The following is a 14,429-nucleotide window of genomic DNA, read 5'->3' as shown; positions in this document are numbered from 1 at the left end:
CAGTGATAATTTCAGTATTTTCGTCTCTTTAATATTTTGTTTAGCCTATAAACAACCCATTTGATTTTTAATACCTTTAAGTTGTTTAGTAATTATTTTGCTTATTTTTCTATTTTGCAATCCTTGTGGAGACGATCTACTTATCATTGTATTACTTGTGTGACTATGTGCACTTGCGTATTTAAAATCAAATATTAATTTTCACAACAAATTTTTGGCGCTGTTGCCGAGGATTGGAATTAGAAATTTCCGTAATATCAATTACTTGCAATTTATTTTTCTTTGTTGAGCTGACCTTGTTTGCTTGCTCTTGTGTTTTCTTAAGTGACCTACTGTATGAACGAGCAAGAAGACATTGAACTAGCTCCTATTGACCCTGAGATTGAACGAACAGTAAGAAGAAGACTAAGGGAACAACGGCTCAAAATCACCTTAATATGGCCGAAGAGGTTGAAGGAGTTGAGGGTGCTAATAATGTTGCTAATGTGATTGCTATGGTCGATGATATTGAAAGAGAGCCATAAGGGAGTGTGTCGCCCCCATGTTCAATGAGCTCAATCCGAGTATTGTTAGGCCTGAAATTCAAGCACCCCAATTTGAGTTAAAGCTCGTGATGTTCCAAATGTTGCAAATAGTGGGTTAATTAAGTGGGCTGCCTACTAAGTATCCTCATCTTCATCTGCGTTCATTTTTTAAGGTGAGTGATTCTTTCAAGCTACAAGTAGTGAGTGACAAGGCCCTAAGGTTGAAATTATTCCCTTTCTCTTTGAGGGATTGAGCTAGAGCTTGGCTAAACTCCCGACTTGGTGACTTCTTGGAATGAGTTGGCTGAAAAATTCTTGATGAAGTACTTTCCTCCCACCAAAAATGCCAAGTTTCGCAATGAAATCATGTCTTTTTAGCAGCTGGAAGATGAATCCTTTTGTGAAGCATGGGACAGATTCAAGGAGTTATTGAGAAAGTGCCCACACCATGGGATTACGCATTGTATACAAATGGAAACTTTCTATAATGGGCTCAATTCTTCCACTCACATGGTGTTGGATGCTTCAGTTAATGGGGCTATTCTCTCTAAGTCCTACAATGAATCCTATGAGATTTTGGAGAGGATAGCTAGCAACAATTATCAATGGCCCAATGCTAGCACCTCAACAAGTCGAAAAGTTGCTATGGGACAATTATCAACAACTTTGACCGCTCAAGTTTCTTCAATGACTAACCTTCTCAAGAATGTATGTTTGGGGGGAATGGTACCACCAGCTGCTATGGGACAAGTTATTGATGTGTCTTGTGTTTATTGTGGAGATGGGCACACATTTGAGAGTTGTCCTTCGAATCCCGCTTCGGTTTGTTATGTGGGGAATCAAAATGCCAACCGTAATAACCCATACTTGAACTCTTATAATCCGGGGTGGAGGCAACATCCAAATTTCTCATGGGGGGGGGGGGGGGGGGTCAAGGAGCTAGTTCAATCGGAGCACCAATGCAAAACAAGCCTACATATCAATCAGGGTTTTCTCAACAACAACCAAGAGCTCAACCACCTCCTCCTCAAGTGTCTCAATCAAGCTCTTTGGAGAGTTTAATGAAAGAATATATGGCCAAGAATGATGCTGTGATTCAGAGCCAAGCGACATCCTTGAGGAACCTAGAGATTCAAGTGGGGTAGCTAGCTAATGAGCTAAAGAATAAACCACAAGGCACCTTGCCTAATTATACTGAAAATCCAAGGAGAGATGGTAAGAAGCATTGCAAGGCGGTTACCTTGAGGAATGGTAAAAATCTGGAGTTGACTGAGGATAATTCGAAGAGCAACATTGAACCCACTTCAAGCAAAAGTAGTGTGGAAAAGGAAGACAGAGTTGTGAGTTCAAAAATGTCAAATGCTGATCTTGAAGCAATTGCTGCAGCAATTCCTCAGCAAAATGCAATAGAGTAGTCTATGAGCAAGCCACCTCCACCATTTCCTCAAACCTTTCAAAAGAATCAAGAAGATGGTCAATTATGAAGATTTTTAGATGTTTTGAAATAGCTTCACATCAATATACCATCAGTGGAAGCTTTGGAGCAAATGCCCAACTATGTGAAATTTTTGAAGGACATTTTAACTAAGAAGAGGAGGCTTGGAGAATTTGAAACGGTGGCTTTGACTGAAGGTTGTAGTGCGATATTGAAGAATAAAATTCCTCCTAAATCAAAAGATCTGGGCAGCTTCACAATTCCTTGTTCTATTGGTGGTAGAGATGTTGGTAGAGCACTTTGTGACTTGGGGGCTAGTATCAATTTGATGCCCATGTCGATTTTCAAGAAGTTAGGGATTGGAGAAGCAAGACCAACCATAGTCACTTTGTAATTAGCGGATTGATCTATGGCACATCCAGAAGGCAAGATTGAGGATGTACTTGTGCAAGTTGATAAATACATTTTTCCAGCTGATTTCATCATTCTTGATTATGAAGTGGATAGATATGTTCCTATTATCTTGGGTAGGCCATTTCTAGCTACCATGAGGACTTTGATTGACGTACAAAAGCGGGAGCTTACTATGAGGGTGAATGACCAACAAGTGACTTTTAATGTGTTCAACACTATGAAGTTTCTGGATGAGATTGAGGAATGCTCTCAACTGAGTGTAATTGAGTCAATTGTCGCTGAAAAATTCTACAAGGAAGCTTTTAAAGATGGAATGGGGGTAAGGTCACTTGAAGAGCTTGAAGACTTAAGTGAAGAGAAAGAAAGCCAAGTTACATGGGTGGAGTCAAAGCAGCCCTTTACTAAATTTAGGAGGCCTTTTGAGTCATTGGATTTGTCAGAAGGGAATTTTAAGCCTCCTAAGCCCTCTATTCAAGATCCGCCAAAGTTAGAGTTGAAGCCTTTGCCTAATCACTTGAAGTATGCCTATTTGAGAGATAACGACACTTTGCCTATGATTATTTCAGCCATGTTAGGAGCTGAAATAGAGCGTTTGTTGCTGGCTATTTTGAAGAGATATACAAGGGCCATTGGTTGGACCATGGCGGATATCAAAGGTATAAGTCCCTCATTTTGTATGCATAAAATTCTGTTGGAAGATTTCTGTAATAATTCTATTGAGCAGCAGTGAAGGCTTAATCCTATCATATAGGAAGTGGTTAAAAAAGAGATAATTAAATTGCTTGATTATAGAGTTGTTTACCCAATTTTAGATAGTTCTTGGGTCAGCCCGATTCAGTGTGTTCCTAAGAAAGGTGGAGTCATGGTGGTGGCTAATGAAAATAATGAGTTGATTCCCACAAGAACAGTGATGGGGTGGCGTGTTTGTATGGACTACCAAAAGCTGAATAAGGCTACTCAGAAAGACCATTTCCCGCTGCCATTCATTGATCAAATGCTTGATCGGCTGACGGGAAAGGAGTTTTATTGTTTCATTGACGAGTATTAAGGCTATAATCAAATTTCCATTGCGCCAGAAGACCAAGAGAAGACTACCTTCACTTGTCCTTATGGCACCTTTTCCTTTAGAAGGATGCTGTTTGGGTTGTGCAATGCTCTCGCCACTTTCCAACGTTGTATGATGGTGATTTTTTCAGATATGGTGGAAAAGTCTCTTGAAGTCTTCATGGATGATTTTTCAGTATTTTGTGAATCCTTTGAAACTTGTTTGGCTAACTTGGAACAAGTCTAGGCTAGATGTGAAGAAACGAACTTGGTACTCAATTGGGAAAAATGCCATTTCATGGTACAAGAAGGCATTGTTTTGGGCCATATAATTTCTAACAACGGCATAGAAGTGGATAGAGCAAAGCTTGAAGTCATTGAAAAATTACCACCACCTACTACAGTCAAGGGGATTAGAAGCTTTTTGGGGGCACACGGGCTTCTATAGGAGGTTTATAAAAGATTTTTCAAAGATCTCCAAGCCCCTTTGTTCCTTACTTGAGCAAAATTGAGCATTTGAGTTCACCAAGGAGTGTCAAGAAGCATTTTTTACTTTGAAGAAAGCTCTTATCACTGCACCCATCATTGTAGCTCCTGATTGGTCTCTTCCTTTTGAATTGATGTGCGATGCTAGTGACTTTGCTGTGGATGTCATACTTGGGCAGCGAAAAGAGAAGGTCTTTCATTCCATTTATTATGCAAGCAAGACATGGGCCGATGCTCAATTGAACTATACCACCACCGAGAAAGAACTTTTGGCGGTGGTGTTTGCTTTTGACAAGTTCAGAGCTTATCTTGTGGGGACTAAAGTGGTGGTTTGCATTGATCATTCAGCGATCAAATATCTAATTGCCAAGAAGGATGCTAAGCCAAGACTTATTCGATAGGTGTTGCTTCTTCAAGAATTTGACTTGGAAATTTAGGATAGAAAAGGAATGGAGAACCAAGTAGCTGGCAATTTATCTAGACTTGAGGTTGGAAGTGAAAAGCAAGGTGACAAGCCCATTAAAGAGACATTCCCCAATGAAAAATTGTTGGTTATGAACCAAGTCACTACACCATGGTATGCTGATTTTGTCAACTATTTGGTGAGTGGTTTGCAACCACCTGATTTGAATAGGCAGCAGCTCAAGAAGTTCTTTCATGATGTGAGATTTTATTATTGGGATGAGCCCTATTTATACAAGCAGTGTCTAGATTGAATCATGAGGCGTTGTGTGCCTGAGGATGAAGTTTCAAGTATACTAGAGCATTGTCATTCTACTCCTTATGGTGGAAATTTTGGTGGGCAATGGACATCAACTAAGGTTTTTCAATCGGGGTACTCTTGGCCTTCTATCTTCAAGGATGCTCATGAAATTGCTAAAAGATGTGATCAATACCAACGTGTTGGAAATATTTCAGCAAGGAGTGAAATGTCTTTGAATTGCATCCTTGAAGTGGAATTGTTCAATGTTTGGGGAATCGACTTCATGGGACCATTTTCTCCGTCATTTGTAAATTTGTATATCTTGGTGGCGGTTGACTATGTCTCTAAGTGGGTTGAAGCAGTGGAAAGTCCTACTAATGATTCCAAGGTGGTAATGAAGTTCTTACATAAGCATGTTTTCACCCTCTTTGGCACTCTAAGGGCGCTTATAAGTGATGAAGGCACCCACTTTGTGAACAAGATTTTTGCAGCTTTGTTAGCCAAATATAATGTGAAACACAATATTGCTACAGCCTACCACCGTCAAACAAATTGTCAAGCGAAAATATCCAATAGAGAGATCAAGGGAATCCTAGAGAAAGTGGTGAATCCTAGTAGAAAGGATTGGTCTCAGTGATTGGATGGTGCTCTTTGGGCCTATAGAACGACTTTCAAAACCCCTTGGGGAACCTCACCGTATCGTTTGGTTTTTGGGAAAGCTTGCCATTTGCTCGTTGAGTTGGCCACTAAGAAGTTGAATATGGATCTCCAAGCTGCTGGAGAAGCTCGTAAGTTACAATTAAATGAGCTGGAAGAGATGAGGTTTTTTCCTATGAAAATGCTAAGTTGTACAAGGAGAAAACTAAGAGGTGGCATGACCAGAAAATTCAAGATCGAGTCTTTGAGAAGGGGCAGAAAGTGTTACTCTTCAACTCGCGCTTGAGGTTGTTTCCTGGCAAGTTGAAGTCCCGCTGGTCAGGCCCATTCACCGTGGTGAAGTGAGGTCGACTGCGAGAAGACCTCCATCACTTTGGAGGATCCTTAAAGTCGTTGTTTTTTTAGGTTGTCAAGTGATTCAAGCACTAAATTTAAGGCAACCCAAAAAGGAGAAAGTGTAAAATAATATGTATATAAAAAGAAAAATATATATATATAAGTAGTTATTGTTCTTTTAATTTCTTTTGGTTCCTTAGTTTTGCTAGTTTAATTTCATGTGATTATGTTGTTTTTAGAAGTTATATTACTTTTGTTCTTGTGTTTCAGGGGTTACAAGGTGAAAAATTGGCATTCTGGAAGTAAGCTCTGAGTCTGATGGTTTTGAGAAATTTTTGCTTCAGCAAACAAGGAGCAAAAATTTCTGAAAAAAATGGAGGAGTTACGTCAAATTTTGGTTGCTGAAGCAAAACTTAGGCAAAACGGTGGCAATTTGGGCAAGCACAAGTCAGGGGCGTGGTTTGTTAAAAAAATATATACATATATATTGTTTATCCAAAAAACAGCTGTGGATGATGTGGCAAGAATTTTCAACACGTGGCCAATATGTGGCAGAGATGTTGCTCGCCTATCGACCAGAGATATTTCCATATGCGAGGTTCAAGTTTTAGATACGACCAGCCTGATTGTATACTCCATTTATCTATGTATAAATTTGTATAGTTGTAATGATAACTGAGAATATCTCTTCATTATAACCTGAATATCTGTTTATTAAGGAAAATATGATTAATTGACTCATGTAACCCTCCTTGAGCCTATAAATATACAAGAAATAGCTCAAGGGGGGATCTTTTTTCGAATCCTCTTTTCTGATCTAAGAATAAGAGAATTGTATTGCTATTATCCATCGTCTATATTGTTTCTCCTTCTAAAGTTTGTGAAACTCAAGAACTCTAGTTCTTTGATCACACCTTTGAAGCTCAACATTAATAATAGTATCAAGTGGACGTAGGTCATTACCAATCTTTGGGGCTGAACCACTATAATTCTTGGTGTTCTTTACTTTCCATTAGATTGTATTTTCAAGCATCGTGCTATTTTCCTATCGTTTATTTGACTCCGCGTCGTTGACTAATTTGAGGGTCAACATTCTGGTGCTTTCATTGAGAGCTTGTGAAAGAATCTAATGGCAAAAACATCCAAGAAGACTGGATAGGCCGCTGGCGCTGCATCATCCCAGCCTTCTCCCCCAAATGTGGCTGAGGACGAACCGAATTTGGAGTTTGATGAGGAGGAGTTAGATTCTGAGACCCTGAAGGCAACACTGGGGGTGTTGCAGGATGAGTTGGCCAATCTGAGGGCCAATCAAGAGAATGCTGCCGAGATAATGGCGTCGCAGCAAAGAGAAATAGAGTGCCAGTGTCAGGAGCTGAGCGAACGGCAGGCTGAGATGGACCGTCGACAGAGGGATGCCATGGCCGCCCATGAAGCAGCCATCCAGCTGGCTAGGAATCAGGCTACACCAACCTCCCAACCAGATCAGCCACAAAACGGGCCACCTCAAAGGGGTCCCAATCCTAGTCCTGCTCTAGCTAGTAAGCCCTTAGAGGCCGGAGCAGCCACCTATGGCTCAGGATGATGTCCCACCTAGGGATCCTGAGAAGCAGCCTTCGTCTCAGGCTGGTTGAGGCAATCCCCTGCGCCCGAGGAAAAATAGGGTCGGGAAACTGCCCCGTAGCCCTAGACGCCCAGGGGATGAAGAGCCAAATCCACCGAGCAAGGGGCAGCGTCCTTCTGCCAACAGGAGGAACTCAGAGATGAGCTCTGCGATCAGGGGCCCCCCACGACATAACAATGCACAGGGACCCACCGACCAGTGCAGGCCTCCCCCTAACGCTCGGGAAATGCCAGCCCAAGGAGGCAACAAAGTGAATAGTCAATCGTACCATAGTCATCCACGATTCAGAGATGGCCATGAATACAATGAAGCCGACTCCGGCAGAGGAAACACTGGTCGGAGGAATGAAGAAAGAGGTGGAGGCAGGAGCCCCCCACCTAGAGAAGACTGACCAGCGGGTCATAACGCTAGGGGGCAGCCTAGGCTGAACAACGTCTTTAGTCAGCTGGGAGCCAGCCAGTGGCGGCGAAGAGACGATGATCTGAGGGACGTGCTTAACGACCGCCGAGAAAGGCACAATTAGTACATTCCCCCGGAACCAGAGGCCCCAGCAATCCCAGAAGCTATTCAGACTCAAATCGATGCCCTGAACCAGGCTGTGCAGCAGCTGGTCGGGGGGCGAACATCCCTTATTGAGTACGATCGAAGGAGAGGCACCCCCTTCGTACAGAGGATTGCTGTGGCTTAAACCCCCAGTAAGTTCAAAATGACAACGCTGCCAAATTTCGATGGGTATGGAGACCTGGTATCTCACGTTAATAAGTTTGAGATACAAATGGATATACAAAAGGTGTCAGAAGATGCCCACCATCGTATCTTCCCGGCAACACTGTCTGACACTGCCCAGGAGTGGTTCTTTAAGTTCCCTCCTGCCAGTATAGTATCATGGGAAATGTTCGTAAAGGATTTTTACGAACATTTCTATGCGGGTCGTGTGCACCCCACTGAGGCGAACCAACTGATCGAGATACGCCAGAAAGAGGGGGAGCCCTTGAAGGAATATGTTCAACGCTTCATGCGAGCTGCAACTGGAGCCAAGACTATGGGTGATGAAGCTAAGATGATGGCCTTGACTGTTGGGGTTAGACGCCATTCACCTCTCTGGAGCAACCTCAAAAAGAATGGGGTAAGAAGCACCCAAGAATTCTTAGATCGAGTTGATCGGTACATCAAGCTCGATGATGCGATTGCTAATGAAGGGAAATCGCCAAAAAAAGACAAGGGGCCCAAGGAAGAACCCACCAAAGTCGCCAATGGGTCCAAAAAACCCAATGGCAATGACAAAGGCAACGGGAATGGCAATGGAAGAAATGGTGGGAAGCGGGAGAACAACGAACCCTCGACCTCCGAGAGTAAGCGCCCCAAAGGTAATCGGTATGAACCGAGATTCACCAACTACACTGCCCTTGTTGAGAGCCGAGCTGAGGTCTACTAGGCGACCAGCTCAAGTGTGCCCTACAAATGATCCGCACCTATAAGAAAAGACATCTCCAAGAGAGATGCAACAAAGTTCTGTCATTTTCACAACGATTACGGGCACGACACTAACGAGTGTAGCCAGCTGAAGGACGAAATTGAGTTCCTGATAAGGCAGGGACATTTAAGAAGATTTGTACGAGCTGCGGGAGGTTCTCAGCGAGAGGCTCAAGGTGGCAATGAGTTGGCACCTGCACGCCAACGCTCGCCACCTTTACAGGCGGCTCCTGTGGCAAGTACCCTACTCACCATCTGCGGAGGCCCACATCTTGCAGGAGATAGTGGAAAAGCAAGGGAATGATATGGTCAAACCCTGCGCCACGACCAGGACATCGAGATGATGAGTGTTGAGGATCGAGCACCAAAAAAGGCTCGAACAGAGGAGGAACTTATCACCTTCTCTGACGATGACGCCCAGCACGTGCGATTCCCACACTCCGATTCGCTAGTCGTGGATGTACAAATTGCAAACATGATGGTGAAAAGGGTGTTGGTCGATACAGGAAGTTCGGTCAACATCCTATACAAGTCTTTGTTGGAAAGGCTGAAGTTGTCCGTGAAAGACCTGGAGCCATGCAACCAAACCATTTATGGTTTTTCCGGAGAAGGGCTCGCCCCGATAGGGTAGATTAGACTCCCAGTCACAGCAGGCACTGCACCTGCTAACAGGACATTTCTCACTACTTTTATAGTAGTTGATTGTCCTTCGGCGTACAACGCTGTGATAGGGAGGCCAATTTTGGTCGACCTACGAGCCGTCCTCGCTTTGGGGATTTTGAAGAAGAAGTGGGACCCATCGAGGACCTTGAAGAGGTCCAACTCGATGAGGAAAATCCGACCAGAGTTGTGAAAGTCGGTAAAAACTTAGAGACAACAACAAAACAAGCACTGGTGGAGTTCTTAAGGAGGAACCAGGAGGTCTTTGCCTGGTCGCACAAAGGCATGGTTGGGATAGATCCTGCAATCATCAGCCATGTCCTGAACATCGACAAAAGCTTTCCACCAGTGCAACAAAAAAGAAGGCTTCTCGACAAAGATAGATCAAAGGCCTTGAAAGAGGAAGTCGAGAAGCTGAAGGAGAATGGGTTCATCAGGGTGGCGTTTTATCCATCGTGGGTCTCTAATCCCGTACTAGTGCCCAAGTCGAATGGCAAGTGGCGTACGTACGTGGATTTTATAGACCTAAATAAAGCCTGCCCCAAAGATTATTTCCCACTCCCAAGGATCGACCAGCTGGTCGATGCCACGGCAAGGCATGAGATCCTCTCATTCATGGATGCGTACTCCAGGTATAATCAAATCAGTATGCATCCCCCTGATGAGGATTACACTAGCTTTCAGACTGATATAGGGCTCTACTATTACAAGGTGATACCCTTCGGTTTGAAAAACGCTGGTGTGACTTACCAGAGACTCGTCAGCCACATGTTCAAGAAGTTGATCGGCACAAACATGGAGGTCTACGTCGACGACAAGATGGTCAAGTCAAAGAAAGCAAAAGGGCATACAAGAGATTTGCTGGAATGCTTCAACGTCCTGAATAAATATAAGATGAAGTTAAATCTCCTTAAATGCTCCTTCAGAGTAGGATCAGGGAAGTTCTTGGGATTTATAGTTAACTCAAGAGGAATTGAAGCCAATCCCGAGAAGATTAAAGCCCTGATCGAGATGAAATCGCTAGTAAAGATTAAAGATGTTCAAAGCCTGACCGAGAGGATTGTTGCTCTCAGTAGATTCATTTCGAAATCGACAGACAAGTGCGTCCCATTTTTCAATATACTAAGAGGCAATAAGAAATTTGAATGGACAGATGAGTGCGAACAGGCCTTTCAAGCACTAAAAACACATATGGCGCAACCACCCATCCTGTCAAAGTCAATCGATAAAGAAACTTTGTTCATCTACCTGGCAATCACAGAATACGCTGCTAGTGCTGTTTTAGTAAGAGAAGAAGAAGGCGTGCAGAAGGCTGTCTACTACGTAAGCAAAAGGCTTATTGGAGCAGAGCAGCGGTACCCGCCCATCGAGAAGCTAGCTTACTGCCTAGTTTTGGCCTCTAGGAAGCTACGACCTTACTTCCAAGCTTATCCAATTACGGTATTGACCGACCAGCCTCTTTGACAAGTCTTGCAAAAGCCAGAGGCTGCGGGTAGATTGCTAAAGTGGGCAGTCGAACTCGGGCAATTCGACATATCTTACTTGCCGCGAACAGCGATAAAAGGACAAGCCTTGGCTGACTTCATCGCAGAATTCACAGAGCTCACGAGTGACGAGCAGACTGAAGAGCCCAGCGAGCCTAAGTGTCAAATCCAAGCACCCACGTGGAAATTGTTCACAGACGATTTATCCAACGAATCCCACGTAGGAGCAGGAGTGATATTGATAACGGCAGAAGGGCATCAATTTCACTGTGCAATCATATTTGACTTCACTGCTTCTAACAATGAGGCCGAATATGAAGCATTACTCGCTGGAATGCAGTTAGCCAAAGATATGAACATAAAAGTGCTTGACATCTATAGTGATTCTCAGCTAGTGGTGAATCAGATCCTGGGAGAGTACCAGGTGCGAGGTTTAAAGATGGTTGCCTATCTGAACAAAATAAAAGATATGTTAGCCCAGTTCGACAGATACAGTCTCCAGCGAGTACCTCACGAACAGAATTCCAACACGGACGCTTCGGCAAAATTGGCAAGTGCATAGGTTGTTGATACTCTGAACATAGTGTCAATCAAACGATTATCAGTACCAAGCATCCAAACAGCAGAAACCACTCTGGTAATCCAGATGGTGGATACGTGGATGGCACCATATGCAGAGTATCTATCGAACGACGTGTTACCAATGGACATAAACAAAGCCAGGACCCTTCAGCGACAAGCTGCTAGGTATATCCTGGTCGATGGAATCCTGTAGCGAAGGGGATACTCAATGCCACTCCTCAAATTTATTACAAAGGAGAAAGCCAAAGAGTTGATGAAAGAGGTGAATGAAGGTTTTTGCGGGGACCACGCTGGGGGGCAAAGTTTCTAAAAAAAGATCCTAAGGCAAGGATATTTCTGGCCAACCATGAATGAAGATTCAATGGAGTTCGTGCGGAAGTGTGAAAAGTGTCAGAGATTTTCCAAAATCCCACAAGCAGCCCCCAACGAGTTAAAGCAAATGCAGAGTCTATGGCCCTTCGCAGTTTGGGGAATAGATCTAATTGGATCTTTGCCTACAGGGAAAGGTGGTGTAAAGTATGTAGTGGTTGTCGTCGATTACTTCACCAAATGGGTCGAGGCTGAGCCACTTGCAACCATAACGACCAAGAAAGTGCTTGAGTTCGTAGACAAGAACATCGTTTGTCGATATGGATTGCCAAAAAAAATCATCTCGGATAACGGCACCCAATTTGACAATGATCTATTCACGGACTTCTGCAAACAGCATGGTATTGTCAAAAGCTTTTCTTCAGTCGCTCATCCCCAAGCGAATGGGAAGGTCGAAGAGGTTAACAAAACCTTAAAGGATACCCTGAAGAAAAGACTTGAAGAAGCTAAAGGAGTGTGGCCGAAACAATTGCCTGAAGTGCTCTGGTCATACAGAACTTCCCACCGAACAGCAACTGGTCATACCCCATTTTCCTTGGCATACGGGTATGAAGCTATGTTTCCTATCGAGTTGGATCCACCCTTGCATCGCAGATTAACATACGGCCAAGACTCTAATAGCTAGCTGGACTCAATCGATGAGAAGCGTGGACTCAATCGATGAGAAGCGTGAATAAGCCTACTCCGAGTAGCAGCGTACCAGCAGAAGGTCGCCCGGTATTTCAACTCTAAAGTGCGATAAAGAAAATTTAATGTTGGAGATCTTGTACTCCGAAGAGTTTTTCTAAACTCCCGCAACCAAGTTGCTGGAGTACTCGGACCTAATTGGGAAGGGCCATACCAGATTGATGAGGTCCTTCACCCAGGCACTTATAAACTTGCATGCTTAAACGGAGATCTCGTTCCTCGCTATTGGAATGGAGAACACCTGCGCAAATATTACCAATAAACAATTCTTCTTAAAGAATTGGCTTGTATTAATTTTACTTTTTACAAGTTTTGAAAAAGGGTTGGTCATTTTATGTGACTGATCGCTTATAAGTGTAAGATCTTATTGATCACTCGTATAGACATGTTTAGTCCATTTATTACGAGAAATAAAAGGGATTGTGCGTAGCCAGTCATTTCTTGCCAATTATTGTATTTATTACAAGTATTTTCTCATTACGTGTGTTGTTTTGCTGTATTATAATTCTAATCATATTGCTACGAGCAGTAATGTTCGAACAGGTTCTGGTCAAGGCAAGTGACCAAGGACCTAAAGCTCCTCGATCACTTGGGGGGCATATAAGGTACAAGTAAGCAAAGCATATCGTTAAAAGGTATGTAAACACATGAGCAAAATAAGTGAAAGTATGCTAGGGTACTTAGAGTATTTTTCAAAATTTTGTTATTTTGTTAAATCAAACCAAAGTGCTATGCTAAGTTCGGTCATGCTAACAGATGTTATAATAAGATGCAAATATATTATAATATCAAAATGTATCCTTTCACATCGCGAGCTGTCACTGCTCGGATGTAATTGTTCAAATAAAAGTAAAAGCTGCCCATGCAGCAATAAAAAATATATTGTCTTTACATCACGACCCGTAGGTCGTGCATTTAAAAAGATAAAAATAAAAATAGAAAAAGACTAAGGGACTGGAGGATCTTGGGGAGCATCCTGGTTGACCACTTCTTCAGCATCAGCTTCTCCTCCATCCATCCCAGTGGCCAGCGAGATCTCAGGGGAAGCAGGAATCCTCGCTCTTTCTTCCTTTGCCAGTCGAGCAGCACAGCGAGCAAGCTCGGTGTTTCGTGCATTCTCAAGAAGGTAATTGAAGTTGGCACCCTGGTTGTGCTTCCAGAAATTGTAGAAGCATCAGAGAGTGGCATTCTTGTACCTTTCCAAATTGCTGGCATTGGTTTCTCAAGCTCCTTAATCCGGCCCTCCAAGATTGTATTCTCGTGTCTACTCGCAGCCAAGTCCTCCTCGAGCTGTTTAGCCGCGCGGTAATTGACGCGGTTAGACTCATTGAACTGGCCCCTCTGCTCGATTGCTTTGTCCAGAGATTTTTGCTTCTCCCTCACCTCCTCAGCCAGTTTATTCTTCTCCTCGAGCATCGCTGCAAGTTGTTCGGCATATTTCACTTCAGCAGCTTTGAGTTCATCAGTGAGCCGTTGCTCCAAAGATTTGGCCTGCTTGGTAACAGCACCCAAGCGGAGATGGCCGATAGTAAGGGTCAGCATTGCCTGCGGTCAAAGCAAAGGTTAGACCAACTGTAGAATATAGAAGGGTTGTCTCCACAGAAAAAGATGACTTACACTGGTAAACTAGTTCAAGGCGCAGTTTAAGACTTGGCGCCTCTATCACGGCCATCGCCTCTCGGCATCGGTCGTGCTTTACAATCTTCTCGACCCTGTCCTTGACTGATCTGAAGGCGCGACTAGTTATGTTGCCCCCAGTCGAAGCAGGACCGGCCTGCTAAGTCTGGTCAGTTGGGGTCATTGGAGATGGAGTCGACCCGACTGGAGCAGGGGGAGTCTGCTGCTCATGAGGAGAAGGTGGAGTTGCATTGGCTGAGGGCCCATCCCCCGGGAGGCCTGCATTGCGAGGCTTCTTAGCCTGAGGCACTTTGCTACTTTCCCCAGGATGCCTCTT

General features: G+C 43.7%; 1 non-coding gene across 1 annotated transcript; it reads right to left on the bottom strand.

The window, feature by feature from the left end:
* Window positions 1–872: 872 nt before the first annotated feature.
* LOC133813531 (small nucleolar RNA R71) lies at window positions 873–979 on the bottom strand. The gene has a single exon (XR_009884540.1). It is a non-coding gene; the product is annotated as a small nucleolar RNA R71 (small nucleolar RNA).
* Window positions 980–14,429: the final 13,450 nt, after the last annotated feature.

Source organism: Humulus lupulus, chromosome 1, assembly GCF_963169125.1.
Source record: "Humulus lupulus chromosome 1, drHumLupu1.1, whole genome shotgun sequence".
NCBI classification, from domain to species: domain Eukaryota; kingdom Viridiplantae; phylum Streptophyta; class Magnoliopsida; order Rosales; family Cannabaceae; genus Humulus; species Humulus lupulus.
This window is presented reverse-complemented; position numbering and strand designations above follow the sequence as displayed.